Genomic DNA, 15638 nt, shown 5'->3' with positions numbered 1-15638 from the left:
AATCGCTTAGACAGATTAGAATAAATAATTTTAAAATTTCATTAAATAATCAACAAAATAGTTTTAAATTACAACATAATCAAAACGAATCAGGAGTACGAGCTAGTTTCGTAGTTGCTGAAATAATAGCCAAGTGTAATCGTCCATTCAACGACTCAGAGTTCATAAAAAAATGTATGTTAGCCGTTGTAAATGAAATATGCATTGAGAAAAAAAGCAATTTAGAGACATCAGTCTCTCAACTAGGACCTTTGTTAGACGTACCGAAGAGTTAGGAATAAATTAATGTTCAAACTGAAAGAAAAAGTTTCTAAGTTTGATTGTTTTTCTATCGCAACTGACGAAAGTACTGATGTTTGTGATACTGCTCAGTTATTAATATTTATTCGAGAAATTGATTTTAATTTTAATATTTCTGAAGAATTAGCTGAATTATGTAGTTTGAAGGGGACTACAACGGGAGAAGACTTATTTATCAAAATTGACAAAACATTTAAAAAACTTGATTTAAGTTGGAACAAACTAGTTAGTGTTACTACAGACTGTGGTAGAAATATGAGTGGAATTAATAAAGGATTAATTGGGAGAATAAATGCGAAAATGGTGGAAGAAAGACGTGAAATACCTATGATATTTCATTGCATCATACATCAAGAGGCATTATGTTGCAAAGTGTTAGCATGGAAAGATGTAATGAATATTGTAGAATCGACGGTTAACTACGTACGCAAAAATGCTTTGGCACATCGTCAATTTAAAATATTTTTGGAAGAATGCGATGCTGAATATGGGGATGTAATATATTTTTCCGAAGTAAGGTGGTTGAGTAGATGAGGTGTGGTTTTTAAATGGTTTTTTATTTTACGAAATGAAATAAATATTTTTATGTCAAAAAAAGGTAAAAAATATACCAGAATTATCAAATGAAAAGTGGGTTCTTAATCTTCCATTTTTTAACTGATATAACAACTTTATTGAATGAACTGAATACGAAACTGCAAGGTAAAGACAAATTGTTGTCAGATATGTATTCAAATATAAAATCATTTCGAGTGAAATTAAAATTATTACACAGACATATTAATGAACAGAACTTGGATCATTTAGTATGTTGTAAAATTGTATTCGAATCAACCAAATCAACTTTAAATTGGGAAACTAAAAAAATGTATTTTTTAAATGTAATTGAAAATCTACAAAATGAATTTTCCATACGATTTTCTGATTTGTACGTACAAGAGAACAAAATCAAACTGTTTCAAAACCCTTTTTCTGTCGACATTGACGATGTTGAATCTAATTTACAGATGGAAGTCATAGAATTGCAAAACAAAGATATTCCTTAAAATGCTTTTAAAGAAAGTAGTGACCTAAAAATGTTTTATTCAAGTCTTTCTGAAATAGATTTTAAAGGCATTAAAAGTTTTGCTAAAAAAATGATAACTGCTTTCGGTAGCACATATATTTGTGAGCAGACATTCTCAATACTTAAATTTCGAAAAAATAAATATTGTTCACGATTTAGTGATAAACACTTGAATGCTGTTTTAAGGATATCAACATTCAACATCTAATATAAAAGCGGATATAATCGAATTGCCGGGAAAAATTCAACCTCAAAAATCACACTAGTAACTTAATATTTGTATACTTAAATGCATTCAATAATTAATTAATAATTATTTTTAAACTTTTAAAATTGCCTACTAATGTATTTCATTAAAAATTAGTTAATAAATACAGCCGCAATGTTAACTCATAATATTTTTGTTGGTATCTGTAAATATATTAGTATTATATGTAAAAATTATATTTTTTAATTTTTTAATTTTGTATTCGGCCCTCCGCTAAAAAACTGAAACAAATTATGGCCCGTGTAGGTAAAAAGGTTGCCGACCACTGGTTTACTGTTTAGTAATTGTGTTACCATAACAGTAGTTTTACCTACTTACATAAAATGCATCCACATCATCATGGTTATATCGTACAGTATATTATAAATAAATTGTAAAACTAACTAAAATGTATTGTTTACTAATATGACGTATCTTACGACAGCATGCTAAAAAAAAAAATAACTGTATTAAATAAATATTATGAATATTAATGGCCTTGTAAATACCTATATGACTGTCATTGAATGGAAACAAATTATATGATTAATTATTGATTTTTAATTATTAATTATTATACTTTCAAAATATCTTTGATGACTTATATCATAAGATTGCTAAATTAGTTTTTACGTGATTATAAATGAACTAACTGATAAAATGATGAACGTTATACCTATACGTAACACATAGGTACTTTTTATTAAGTTACAGCCAAACGTTGATTATTAGTAATGTCTACTATTTTTATTTAAAATTTATATTTACTGAATATATATAGGCATAAATGTATTATGTCATGTGTATAGTATACTTTTTAAAGATCCCTATGTTAAATATGCCTGAATTTGAGAGGTGAAGATTCGATGTAAAGAACCGGTGGTCACCCATCCAGCAGCCTGTGACGCCGGACGGTGTTTGATCGGTATCATCCCGTTTCGCCGAATCCCACTTTGCCGACAAAAAAACCAGTTTTATATATGGATTAATAATAAATCCCATTTGGCCGAATCCCATTTTGCCGAAAACCCCTGGTTTTTACTCATCAGAGCTTGAGTAAATATGTTATATTTATCATATATGTTACGCAGTGTGAAACCAAGTGCTTTGAATCACAAAACAATATTGTGCACATTTAGAAAAGACGGCCGAATACGCTCGTTACGCCGGTTACATATATACTAAAAATATTTGAACCCGTGCGATATGATCGCCGAATAGAGCCTCTATCTTATTTTTTACTATCGATACAATGATTATGATAAGTACCGAACAGCATATATATATTAATATTATAATATATTCACATTCATATTTATTTTTTTTAGTAAATATGCACTACAAGTTAAACACAACTTTATTCTCTTTACATGTGTTTCCTACGCTTTTGAAGAAAATCGATATATTATAAAAACGGGAAGTAAGCTATTTCAGGTGACATCGTCGCGGAAACATCGTTCCGTAATCTTATCGCTGATAAAGTGACAATAATAATCTACAAATATTACACATATAATGATGGGTTTACGCAAAGTCACGATCTTTAGTTTGCAGTCCCCTTTTCCATTCGTGTCAAATAAGTTTTGTTTTTTAATAATTAATATGTCTTGGTATAAAATTAACTCAACCCGTGGACACCCGCTGTTAGTAGTGGATAATTATATACACAGAATTGACAGATCTAATGGAAATAAATGAATATTACAAATGTATCAACAACTGTGGAGGACGAGCAATATTAAGATCACAAACGACTGCAATAATATCTAAAACTCATAATCACTCAACGCATGGAGCTGAATTGGAGCGACTTGGATTTCGAGAAACTCTAAAGGTAAAATAAATCTTAAATTTGCTTATACTATAGTACGTATATAATTTATTATAATGTATATAATATATATAGTAATTTAATATATTACGCATGACTAAAATTGTTAATATTATATGATGAGTAAATAATTTATGAAGTTATATAGTTATAAAGTTATATATATATAGTTATGGATATTATATAATGTTTAATTTTCAAAATATTTCAAATATTTAAACTATAGCCGGGATATTCAACTAGTTATTATATGTTTAGGAAAAAGTAGTTTCTATCAACTAACTATTTTTTTATGACAACACTGGTACGCTGTTGAAGTAATGCGCAATCAGTTGATAATATACACACCATTAATGATTAATAACTAAATTTATAGGATGTGATGGTGATGACGACAAAATTGTTATATTTGGGAAAGGAAGGATTTTTAAGAAGACTGTGCAGTAGTGAACTTATTTTTATGGATGGGACATTTAAATCAGCACCTCAGTTATTTATACAAATTTATACATTGCATAGTTATGTCTTAGGAATAATGATACCATTGGTAATTATAAAAGTAAATTAATATGATATTTTAGTAAATAATAATTATTATATTTAATTTAATTTTAATACGTATGCATTGCTACCGAACAAAAGTACAGCAACTTAATCGAGAATGTTTAAGGTAATAAAAGAAGCAGCTCTAAGAAATGGATTAGTATTTAGCCCAAATACATTTCAAATTGATTTTGAAATTGGTATGATTGTTTCTATTAGAGAAACTTTTGGCTATGAAACATCTATAAAAGGATGTTTATTCCACTTGGGTCAAGCAATTTGGCAGAAGGTTCAATATTTAGGGCTTATTCGTGATTACAATCAAAATGACGAAATAAAAAAAAACGGTCCGCCGTATTTGTGGCCTTGTTTAGTACCAAAAGACCAAATAGATTATTGTTGGACAGAAATTCATGCCCAAGCGCCTGAACATGAAGGTAATATTTAATATATATATTCAGTACAATTGTTTACTCTTTCTTTTAATTTATATAAATAAATTATTTGGGTTTGGATAGACTGATGAGTTACTCCGTAGAAACATATTTGGATACCAATGTCTGTATATTTAATCGTAGCATATGGAACCACTACGAAACAGACCATATACGAGGACAGCTAATCACCTCGAGGGTTGGCATGCAGCACTTAACAGGACTATAAGTCGACCACATCCAAACATTTTTATTTTTATCAAAGAACTAAAAAACCAGCAGCAAAATTTTGAGCTTGATATTCTGTCCCAAAAAAAATGTAATCGAGCTCCAAAAATAAGAAAAAAGTACAAAACGTTGGAAGACAGACTAAAAATTGCAAAAGAGCGGTAAATAATAGTTAATTTATTACCTATACAATAATAATATATTAATTCCTACAATTATACTTTAAATTTTAAGTCAGACTTGGAAATGGACAAATAACAATTATGGAATATCTAGACGCGATCATATACCACTTTCGTCTTGAATAAAAAAAAACTTGATTTTACCTAACCTATATATTATACATTTATACCTAACCTATATACTATACATTTATATCTAATCTGAAGATATAAATAAAATTAATATTTTATTTATAACTTCTTTTTTTAACATACAACGAAACAAAATTGTATTTAATTATGATTCGGCGAGATGAGTATCGGCTAAATGGGTTTCGGCGAGATGGGTTTTCGGCGAGATGGGATTCGGCGAAACGGACCTAAACCGTTTGATCGCAGCATACAATAGTGATTTTGGCCAACTACCACACCACACCGGCTACTATTTTTATTTCATTCTATTAACTATCTACAGTCTACACTGCCTACACTGTCAACTAGTATAGTAGTATCAATAATCAAAAATACTATTGTTAAAATATTCAAGTTGTGTACGAATTATTCAAGGTAATGTAACTATGCAGTAAATAATGTGGAATAAAATGATAAATATATTTCATGAAAGAACCTAACAATTACCATTTTTTTTTTATATATATATATAGTTAATATCATTGATTAAAAATAATAAAAATGCAACTATTTTTTTTTTTAATTCAAAAATTCATTCAGTCTAGGGTTAATATTATGTTTTTTGACTTAATATGAAATACAAATTTCATGTTTTAATTTAAATATAAAACTATTGTAAGTGGTTACCTTTAACCTTCTTTTCATTTTCATCTATAATTTGTTACACTATTAAACTTATTTAAACAAAATTATTTACACATGTTATTGCTCAGATTACTACACGATACGAACATATATTTTGAATTACAAGAGAAGAATATTATGATTATTTTAGGTACAGTATTAGAATTTGGTGTTAGTAAAATAAAAATATTAACATTATCGTTTGTCATTAACGTATAAGATCAAATAAAATTTTAAAATTTTAAAAATAAACTAGTTCAGTAGCGTAGCCATGTGGATTTTGGATGTTAAGCTACATGTTTTGTATGCATACCAGATACCAGATCTGCCCTTTATACTGCAGGCAACCAATAAACAAAAAAAAAAAAAATTTCTACTAAATATATTTATATTTCTCCTATAACCAATAGCAACCGTAAATAAATACAAATTTCCTTCGTAAATCTTAAAATCCCTGCTTGAGCAGCTAAACGGGTCGGACCTGTCGGGTCCAATTATGAATCTAAACCATCTAGGGCGTCACCCAAACGCATACAAAAAATTTCATTAAAATCTCTCCTGCCGTTTAGGAGGAGTTCAGTGACATACACACAATAGAACTACTGATATATAAAGATAATAATATCAATATCAATAATATAGTAATACCCTATGTATTAAAATATAATAATAGATCAAAATTAATATAATATTTTAACATATTATGAGAAACTGTTTTTTACTTCGCCAAAAAAAAATTGGAATTTTACATGTCTCAGTATTTTAGAAAATACCTAGGTTATATTGAAAATCATATGTTTCATTTGTTTTAATGTATAAAAAATAAAAATACATATAAATTTGAGCCATATTTATAAGTGATCATATTAACTTTTAAGATGAAATATCTCGACATGGTGAGAATTGAAGAGATTATATTGACAATTTTATATAGATAGTTGAAATACAAATAGAAATAACAAATATTTCTTATTAGTAATTATTAGGGCTAGGAGTAGATGCATTTTGCATTATTTTTTTTAGAACTTTTTAGATGTAATATAATATAAATGTGTGTGTTACAGTGTTTGTATTTTCCATTATTTTATTATTATACCTACCAGAATAATTTAGAACTAATTTTTTTTTTTTAGAAATGGAGAAGATTTTGCGATCTCTATAAGAATATGGAAAACTACAATTTCGGTACATTAATCAGAAAGGATGTTCATGGAGACTACAACGAAAGCAACAGCTTTATAGTTATAAGAATACAGTTTTATGCTATTGAACTAGCAAGAAATAGAGAAGGATTAAACGATATTCATTTTATAAATAATATTTATGATAAGGATGACTTTGAACCATAAAAATATTATGTGTATAATTTATGCATGTACATTTCTAATTTGATTAAACGGTTTATGTATGTAACATAATTTTGGCGATAAAATAAATTTAAATGTTTTTACTTGATCCCAATTGATGTGCAAGTTATTTAATTTTTTTTTACTTTTAAAACATATTCAGTTATATTGATTCTTAAATTTATAAGAACATCTTAAATAATAAAAAAAATTGGCATTTTACATGTCTCAGTATTTTAGAAAATACCTAGGTTATATTGAAAATCATATGTTTTATTTGTATTGCCTAAAATGGGTATAAAAATTATTTATAATGCCTAAGCGTTTTGCAAAATACCTGATTTATCGATTCTGCCTTTGACATATATATGGGATTTCGTATCATTATTAAATATTAAAATCACGGAAATAAGTAATAAATATATTTAATATTATAGGTAAAACAATAACGTTTATAATAATATTAATAACATAATAAAGCTTATCTATATAATAAATATTATGTATTAAAATAACGGTTATCTATACATATATAAATGGAGCCAAAAATGTATAACAATTCATCAATTGAGAACGGCTGAGCTGATTTGGCTCAAATTTTTTTTTAATTGTTCGTGATTACCAGGAGTAGATTTTTACGAAAAAAAGTTTGGAAAAACCCTTTTTTTTAAATTTTTTAAAATTTTTTTGATAATTTATTTTTTGAGTTCCGGAATGTTTTATAATATTTTATATTTTAATATTTCTTTTATATAAATTATATCTTTAGTTTATAAAGATATAATTAATCGTTAAAATGTGGCTGTCGGCTGAGTTACAGCCGCTCATTGCCATGTATACATTCAAAATAGTTAATAAAATTAAAATTAAACATATTAATCATACATAGAGTGTGCACCTAGCGGCGTCCGCAATCCACTGCAGAGTGCAGATTGTTAGCGAGTCTCATAGGTATAGAGTCAAGGATCAGCTAGAAAAGATATAATATTGATATAATATATCTTTGTTTCGACACGAAACTACGACAATTAATTTGTCTACTGACGGTCGTACGTAGCAATGGCTGCAACCGCAATATTTATGACGTAGGAATTCTTGCCGAAATTTTAAACTACAAACTAACGTAATATTTTTATTAAGTCGAGAGTTGTATGGTAAACACCGGATAACTCAATTAAACAAATTGCGTTATCCAAAAATAATAATACTTTATTTATCGATATGCGATAAACGTGTTAACTAAACAAATTATAATTATAACTATAGAATCATTTTTTTAATAACAATATGTGTATATAATCATTAGAATCATTTATAAATATTATTATAATTTTTTTTTTTTAAAGATTTTTCAAAATTAGACCTCTAAGGGGGTAAAAGGGGGTTTTTTATATACCTATATAATACACGGCCGGGCAACGCCGTGACGGGACAGCTAGTATCATATATAAATCCAATATAATTAAACAGTTATACATTTAAATTGAACTATGTAGTTATAGTCACTATACTAAATTAGTATTTTTACAATTATATTATTAGTTTATTTCAATTATTGTCAGTTGTAAATAAAGTGAACGTAATCTTTCCACTTTTTTATATTAATGGAGAAAAAGCATAAGTGAAAATATATTATTATCTACGTGATCCATAATATAACATTTCAATTCTTACAATAAACAGTTACCAAAATACAATAACTGAAATTGTTGATGATGGAAAAAGGAGATATGTATTATTACAATACTTGCGGTAAGCGGAAAGGTCGATTGTGGGGGAAAACGGTGACGACCAAATTTATACATATTCCCCCCCCCCCCATGCATAATCCTGGCTCTGCCACTGAACTGACTTATAAGTTATTAATACTCGTATATCATATTTTTATTCTAATTAGCTAATTCTAAATATGTATGTTCCTTGTTACATTTTTATCAAAACTAAAACAATGTTTAAGAAAAATAATATTTTAAATGACAAATATAATATTATTAAAATTTAGACTACCAAACTCTTTTAATATATTATTAAACTTACATTTCTTTTTATTATTCATTTCATATTCTAATTTAAACATAAAATTATTGTTTGACGTTACCCGGAACCTTAACTTCTTTCTGGCCTATACCTAATGAACATCGCCATAAAAGTTATTAAAACGTCATAATAGTTATATAAACATAGCAGTTATGTTATATACTTATATAGTTATATGTGTAAACCATATTGAGTTATTTTATTAATTATATGTTTTTGACTTAATATAAATAATAAATCTCATGTTCAAATTTAAATATAAAACTACATATTAAAACTATTGTGTTATATTGTATTATAAGTGGTTATCTGCAACCTTGAGTTCATTTTTGCTGATAATGAACATACATACCGTATAATTTATAACAACTTTATCAGAAATAATACTTATTGTTCAGACTACTATACAGAACAATAGCATACATTATGCATTACAAGAAAAGCATGTGATTAATTTCTGAATATTGGTAGGTACGATTAAAATAATTTGTGTTAAAATATAGACTATTTCTTTTTTAATATAATATTAGACGTATGTTTCTTAATAATATCAAATTCATGTTTTAATTTAAATACCTTGAATTGTTACAGACCCTTCCTCACTTTGGTCCATAACAGACATCACTGTAAAAAATATCAAAATTGCATAAGAAATCATAGTTATTGTTCAGGTTATTACACAGAACAAGCACACAATTTGAACTAGCAAAGTAGAATTCGACTAATTTCTGAATTGGTAAGATGTTAAAGTTTTGGTATTTATTAACAAATTAATAGGTTTACAGTTCATAAAGGTACAATGATACAGCTACTATGAAATGTTATAGTAAACCATCTGTGTTTAAGACCCATATGAACAAATAAGGTAACCCACACACAATATAAATCTACATAAGTATGTATTTGTTTCTACAATCAAAGGTATCAAGAAACACGCTGGGTATTATTCTATTTATTAAGTAGTTTCCATGATTTTATTATAAATTACAACATGTGATTATTTTATGGGGTGGCCTCCTTTTCAGCTAAAATATACCCTTCCCTTTTCGGCAAGTGTCGCTCTTCAGTTTCACCTATTTACAGTTCCCTTTTCGCCTTTATCCAGAACAGTTTTCTTAAAAATTTAAAATTACAACTGCTGCACTGAACAATATAATGAATTAAAATAATATCCAAAAGTGCGGTTTTTGATAACAATATTATTACTTATAACCGCTTGAAAAAATAATGAAATAAAATAATTTGCAATACAATTCAACATAATATTACCTTTTTCAAATAAAAAAACAATTAATTTTTGTTTGAAAACTTTTTCTTTCTTCATAGTACTCTCTTTGCAATGCAAATAAATTTAATTTCGTTCATATTTGGTTTTTTGGAAATAAAGATAAATCAGTGTTGTTACTTGAAATAATGTGATTTGATTCTGATGTGTCTGAAATCTAAGTACACGTTTTGCAATAGAATAGTTATTGCTTTGATATTTAACTTTGAGGCTGGTTTATGGTAGAAAATAAGATCTAATTAGTATATTGGAGGTTCAAAAGAATCTTTATTGGTGTTAGAGATTTAAATTTTTCACTAAATTTTTACATTGGAAATGCTAATTTTGTGCCAAGACTAATCCTATATGAGTAACTCCCGATCTTAATATAGGTAGGTGAAAATTTATTGTAAATGTTAGTTTATTGGTTTTTAATAGTAAATAGGTAGGACTGGTAGGAGTTTAAAAAATGAATAAGAACCAAACTTTGACGCTGACCGCAATAGTACAAACACTAAAATAACAACCAGTCTACGGTGCTTCCGCCACCAGTACGAACTTCAAACAGCGAGACCAGTTCGCCTCTCCCCTTATGCCGGATTAAGAAGCAAGGCGTGACGGAAGACTGAGTTTAGATGTAAGTACCTATGGTCGGCGACAAAAGCTAAATACAAATACCGTAGTGTGTCGTCGAACTGATTCGATGTCCCAAAATGGCAAAACCCACCGCATTCGGTCTTCAACACCAATAATTATTGTTGTTTTTTTGTCCAAACTGTCGTCATCTGTCAGAATGTAATATTATTCGGTAATTTAGTACATTTGATGATGCTACTGTGATTAAAGTAATTTATTTTACTATTAAGCATTAATCGTACAGTAGGTTCAATTCATTTTTGCCTCAAAAAATACATTTGAAAAGTCACTATGTGTATAAAATATTACAGTATCAACTAAGAGTTTCAAGTTCCCGCGAATAATATTTTTCAAATTAAAAAATATAACTTAAAATCAATATTCTTTGTTGTTTGATAATATGTAATTTCGTCCAAATTTAAACATTATACAATAACTATAAAAAAATTCTGTGTTTATGTATTGTTTAGATTTTTTGGCTTCAGAATAAACTAATTGTGTGCAACTTTGTTTCAAATGTTTGATCCTCAGCTATAAAACTTGAACATTTTATAAAAATTTAAATACAAAATAATTTGTAAAATTTCAGTTTAGTAAATGTTGTCAAAAATTGAACTTAAAATTCTTGTAAAACAAATTCATGCCTAATTTTAATATTTTTCAACTGATTATGTATGAATTTATCAGGACCCTTGTATTTAATTGTCAACCTTTTTTAATCAATCAAATTATTTAAAATTGATAATGTCCGTAAACAACTCAAAACAAATCAAAATATTTTGAAAAACACATCATTGTATAATCAATACATTCATCGCTCAGAATCTAAAATGTATACTGTTAAGAAATAAGAATATACCCAATAATATGTATAATTAATAATAGACAAAGTGATAGATATTAGTAAGAAGTAATAAATTAATAAGCTAAAAAGAATCAAAGGGTCACATTTAATTGACCAGCTTAGCGGTTGCTACACCCTCATGCGCTGTCTCCGTCTTACAAACGCATAACATATCTAACTTTTACGCTCAGCCGATCACAATAAATTAGCTCCGTTAGTTTAAAAATTGGAGTGAATTGACATTTTATAAAAATTAAAGATAAGATTATCTATTTAATCTCATAAGGTTTTTTACATTTTAATTTTAAACTTTATCAGGCATTTTTTTAAATAATAAATTCTTTATGCATTTAAAAATAATTAAAATGGTATAGAGGCTCATGTTTTAAAAATTTTAATATTTGAAGATAATGATTACAATATTATCATTTATCACATTTGTAGATGGAATAGGAAATAAGGCATTATATTATGAATTATTTATAGGCATATGAAATTTTCAATTATTATTTGTTTTTTTTAAACTAATTTCGAAAAAAATGTACTCGCTCTGTCAAAGAACTTGAAAATGTTATACAAGATTAATCGTAAGTTTTTGTTAATGGAAATTAAAAAAAAAGTTAAGAGTAGGTACATCCATAATAATTTTGTATGACCCTTTGAATTCAGAATTTTGACAAAATTAGTAAAATTCACGAACATTTGCAAATTATTTTGAGTAGAAATTTTATAATAATTTTGATTTTATATCTAAGATATTAAAATATAATACAATATTCCTTATACGTTTGTTAACCTTTATCAAAAAAAAATTTCCACCAGAAAGTCAAATTAAATTTTTATGAGAATTTGAAGTTGAAATTCTTTAAACATTAGATATTCACTCGATTTCTCATATATATAGGTATAGCGAACTTTTTTTTTTGTTGTAATGCGAAAACGAAGTACTGAATATACTTGAAATTTACACCATGTCACCATATGTTATTCTGTCAATTCATACACTTAAAAAAATTTTGACTTGTTTATAGCTGTTGACGGACATTTGTAATTTTCACTATTCACTATTTTTTATTGTAAACCATTATAATTTTAAATTTTGACAACATTTATATCGTTCAAAATGTTCAAATAATTTTATAGATAAAAATTTTAAAAATTTTGAACTTTAAGCTAAAGGTCAAAAATTTTAAATAATTATTTAATATAATAATATTTTTATTTTTATTACATTTTTTTTTTATTCATTTTTTATTTTTTTTATTACATTGTTATTTTTTAATCAAGTTGGATTTTATTTTTTTGCATCTATTCTAACCAATACAACTTCAAATCATCATTTTCTAACATTCTTTAATAATAATAGGGAGCGATGTAATTAAAAATTTCTAATTTCGAAAATAAAGTCCAACAAACTTTGAAAGTCGCCTAACAATTTCCAACAACTCGCAAACAAATTTGTAAAACCGTTTTAAAAGTTATCTGTTATCATTGCACTGCTAAGTTCATAAGGGTCAACCAACACTCTTATAAAATTAGAAATAACTAATCGGTAGTCCTATAGTCGGCAGTAGCAACGATAATAATATTATTTACCTATTACTTTGATTAACATTTATAAAAGTTTAAAAACACATTTGATACTAACAATAGGTATAGTTAATCAATAAGTTATAATTTTTTCAATAATTTTGAGCATAAAAAATAAAGTAGAAATGAAAGAAAATTTCGATAGGTCCGTAGAACACCAGTTAGTACACACTAGTCTAGTTCCACAAAAAATATATTATGCTCAAATGGTCGTAAATTTAAGGTTTTTTTGTTGTTCAAAATATGTATAAAAAAGATATATGCTTTTTGTTTTTAAGATACACATTTTTACCAATAGTGAATATCAGCAGTATTATTTGTAAATAAATAAAAAAAGTATAAAGTATGTAGAATTGTCAACAATGTTTGCAGCTGCAGCCTATGCTGAACAAGTGTTCAAAAATACTGTTACGGTGCGCGTGTGCCATCAATTGTTTTCAACTTTTTAAAGCTAAAAAAGTTGGTCGCGAGAGTTAAAGGGCAAATCACTCCATGCAGTGTTCGGTGTTATTTAAATACATTTTTTTGTATTTTTATCTCATCTCATTCTTAACATATTTGTTTACAAGTCACTATACTATCTAATCTAGTTATCTAGATGTTAAAAACTTCTTATCTTGCAATCAGATCATATTTTCAAATTATATACGTAGATAACAATAATCCAACTAATATTCTGGTTTTATATTTTTTGGAATATTTTTTCGTATGTTTTTTCGTATAAATCCACCGTTTCTACACGGGTACATTCCATCATGAATTAATTTAACGTCACCATAATCTAACGTGTCAAAACTATTCTTTGAAATTTCAGAACGTATAATTTTAATTGAACGTTTGAACGATCAGTCATGTCTTTGGCTCTTTTTTACATTCACTTCGAATAAGTTGAAGATTTAATTTTTTCATCAGTTATATTATGGTTATGCTTAATATGACAATTACTACTTACAATTTCATATCCATTTTTAATTATTCTTTCTATACACGATTTCGTTGTACAACGTCACGTTACATTACCAGATAAGCTTTCATACTACATTTTTCTAAATTTAAAACTTTGGACAGTTAAGAAACCTTTAAGATTGCTACTTTCATTTTTTGCAAGTATAATTTTATTTTCTGTTATTTTTGAAACAAAAAAAAACCAAACAGAAATAAATATGTGAAATACGACGATGACGACTGACTAATTGGCGTTTGAGAAATGACGTGTTGACTATCAAGATAATAAAAATCGTGCACAGCAAAGACGGAAAGTTAGAAAATATGATTATGTCGAATCACGACAGTTATAGAAATTAAATTGATATCGGCTCAAAAATGAAAATAGTTGTATAAAATTTGATATAATATACTTTTGAACTATGTGTTATTGCAAAATGTATTGATTTATAGTGTACCTAATTATTAGTCATTGATCAACAAGTATTCTAAAGTATTACAATTGTATTAATCTCAATCCGGATTTTTGCACAAAAGAACAAATACGGTGTTTAAGCTCAAGCACATTCCACCTAACGATTTCGTTGTTTATTGTAATTTAAAAATATTATTCCAAGTTGAAACTTTTGTATTGTTTATATATTATTCGGTAAAAATACATTTAACCTACTGTACTACTATTTTTACTACTTTAAGTTTTAAATAAAAAAATTATTCTTAATACAAATATGTAAAAGTTTAACTATATAAATACAAAAATTAGTTTTAAAAAAAAATTGTAGCTTTTAATACATTTTAAACCACCTCATAACCCCTATTTTATAAGTATACGTCTGAATTATTGAGGAGAAGTGGCCGAGTTAAGTTCTGTTCATGACTATGACCTATAATCTACATGTGTATGAATATTGTATAATTGTATATGTCAAGATTGTGGATACCTAGTTCAAATGTTACCAATAGTTTATATTATCATTTTCTATACGTTTGTACATGATTATATTTTCAAAATAATATGTTGGCTCTATTTGAGAAATTGTTGATTTATTATTTTTTTATTTTTGTACATAATTAATAAAGTTAAATAATTTTTCGTTATAATATTATCCATCATGAATAGTATACCTAACTGAACAAATAGGTTTGTTACAGTCCCTTTTAAGATACATATAGGCAATATAATATGCAGAATTGCGGTTTCCACTCATAGAGTAATACCACAGATAAAATTAATTTTTATTAATTAACCTGTAGTAATACCTACTCTATGATGAACTATACATATAATATACGTATTAACGTCCGAGGTATGATGGAATCGTATCCATGATCCGTTCTTTGCAAGACCGT

General features: G+C 26.8%; 1 long non-coding RNA gene and 1 pseudogene across 1 annotated transcript; one reads left to right on the top strand and one right to left on the bottom strand.

Moving 5' to 3' along the window:
* Window positions 1-4494: 4494 nt before the first annotated feature.
* On the top strand, window positions 4495-4957 carry LOC111026755 (annotated as a pseudogene).
* A 676-nt stretch (window positions 4958-5633) lies between these two features.
* Window positions 5634-9688, bottom strand: LOC111026778. Its single transcript, XR_002603736.1, has 3 exons — window positions 9586-9688; window positions 9010-9100; window positions 5634-5653 (listed from the first exon to the last, which is right to left on the bottom strand). It is a non-coding gene; the product is annotated as an uncharacterized LOC111026778 (long non-coding RNA).
* Window positions 9689-15638: the final 5950 nt, after the last annotated feature.

This window comes from Myzus persicae, unplaced genomic scaffold (genome assembly GCF_001856785.1).
Source record: "Myzus persicae strain clone G006 unplaced genomic scaffold, MPER_G0061.0, whole genome shotgun sequence".
NCBI lineage: Eukaryota > Metazoa > Arthropoda > Insecta > Hemiptera > Aphididae > Myzus > Myzus persicae.
This window is presented reverse-complemented; position numbering and strand designations above follow the sequence as displayed.